The sequence below is a fragment of the Bison bison genome, unplaced genomic scaffold, assembly GCF_000754665.1.
Source record: "Bison bison bison isolate TAMUID 2011002044 unplaced genomic scaffold, Bison_UMD1.0 scf7180017864458, whole genome shotgun sequence".
In the NCBI taxonomy this organism is placed as follows: Eukaryota; Metazoa; Chordata; class Mammalia; order Artiodactyla; family Bovidae; genus Bison; species Bison bison.
In genome coordinates this window covers 4,807,417-4,809,585 of record NW_011495020.1, presented here as the reverse complement: position 1 = coordinate 4,809,585, position 2,169 = coordinate 4,807,417, and the positions used below count along the sequence as shown (strand labels likewise).

Below are 2,169 nucleotides of genomic sequence, written 5' to 3'. Positions count from 1 at the left end.
GTCCATTCTGAAGGAGATCAGCCCTGGGATTTCTTTGTAAGGAGTGATGCTAAAGCTGAAACTCCAGTACTTTGGCCGCCTCATGCAAAGAGTTGATTCTTTGGAAAAGACTCTGATGCTGGGAGGGATTGGGGGCAGGAGGAGAAGGGGGCGACAGAGGATGAGATGGCTGGATGGCATCACTGACTCAATGGACGTGAGTCTGAGTGAACTCCGGGAGTTGGTGATGGACAGGGAGGCCTGGCCTGCTGCGATTCATGGGGTCACAAAGAGTCGGACACGACTGAGAGACTGATCTGATCTGATCATTTAGTTGAGAGGAATTTCATCAGTTTGCTACAGGTTTTGTCTGGAATGTATATCTTCTCTGCAACTTTCCTCTCCTAGGACATCTTAGGAAAGGCTTACCTATGAAGGAACTTAAGGAACTTAACCTGTGAAAGAAGCATATTCTGGTGTTTGGCAGCTCTGATTGATGAATTTAATCCCTAAAATTCTGTGTACATAAATTTGCTCTGCCCCTTGGAGGTAATACAGAATTTCAAATCAAATCCCTCTTCCATTTGAAAGCCCTGAAAAGTAATTGAAGACTACAACCACACCTTTTCATCCTGCCATTCCTCACATGAGGGATTTGGACTAGATCAAGATCTCCAGGGTTACCTCCTACTCTAAAACTGAGTAAAGACTGTTTCCAACAGTGAAATCTATTCGAAAGATGAAATCCAGATCAAAACATTCTGTGGAGGGCAATTGGAGTGAAAGAAACAAGGTAATTCAAGTTAAATTCTTTCCATCAGCATGGAATGGGTTCTTGAGTACTTTTGCCTTTTCCAAAGTACCCTGTTTCCCATTTTTAATTACTTTGACAAAAAAATGTGTTTAATTGCCAACGTAAATTGTCATCCATATCATAAATCGCTGTATACATTGAAGGTAAAAATATTACATAATTTTAAAGCACTTCCCTCAGTTCTTAAATAATGCAACCCAGGATTTTTACTTCATGATTTCCTTGAGTGGTGGTTTTCCAGTAACTGAGTAGATTTCTAGAGAAAGCATCAAACTAGTGTTAGGTTCCTCTTGCAATAAAGATAAATGATCCTTTAATCTTTTTTTAACCTCACAAATTACCTCCTCCCCATACATGTTAAAATTTTTTATAGTTGCTTAACGGTATAAGTTGTTAACAATATAACTAGCTTCTGTGTCCCTATAGTAGTATGTAGCTATAGGATTAAAGCAGTGGAAGATATGTACAGGCCCGAGTTCTTTTATTTGTTGATTTAATAAGACACCATTCAGTGTACTTGGTGGGGCTTCAGGAGGGTGAATTAGGGTGATGCAGTTTGACTCTGAAAGGCCTGCATCCAGCTGGGAAAGTTGGTCACACAAATGAAGTACTCCAGCAATTATCTATTTAGCATGCTGAACATAACCTAAAAGTTACTTGGTTCACAGAAAGTGTGGAAAGGTGCTTTCCAGGTTTTGTATACTGTGAAATTAAGGCAAATTTAAAAGTTTTAAAAATTCATAACATTGTTAGTTTTAGGGTAAAGATTAAGAGTTCTTTTAAGCCTTAGTTCTGCTTTATTGACTATGCCAAAGCCTTTGACTGTGTGGATCACAATAAACTATGGAAAATTCTTCAAGAGATGGGAATACCAGACCACCTGACCTGCCTCTTGAGAAACCTATATGCAGGTCAGGAAGCAACAGTTAGAACTGGACATGGAACAACAGACTGGTTCTAAATAGGAAAAGGAGTACGTCAAGGCTGTATGTTGTCACCCTGCTTATTTAACTTCTATGCAGAGTACATTATGAGAAACGCTGGGCTGGAAGAAGCACAAGCTGGAATCAAGATTGCCGGGAGAAATATCAATAACCTCAGGTATGCAGATGACACCACCCTTATAGCAGAAAGTGAAGAGGAACTAAAAAGCCTCTTGATGAAAGTGAAAGAGGAGAATGAAAAAGTTGGCTTAAAGCTCAACATTCAGAAAACGAAGATCATGGCATCTGGTCCCAGCACTTCATGGGAAATAGATGGGGAAACAGTGGAAACAGTGTCAGACTTTATTTTGGGGGGCTCCAAAATCACTGCAGATGGTCATTGCAGCCATGAAATTAAAAGACGTTTACTCCTTGGAAGGAAAGTTAGGACCA

The 2,169-nt window shown here is 40.0% G+C and overlaps 1 protein-coding gene across 2 annotated transcripts in view; it reads left to right on the top strand.

Annotated features, from left to right (window-relative positions):
- The window catches only part of LOC105002831 (multifunctional protein ADE2), a 22,937-nt gene that overhangs the window by 6,913 nt on the left and 13,855 nt on the right, over positions 1 to 2,169 (top strand). The gene's annotated exons all lie outside the window — the stretch shown is intronic.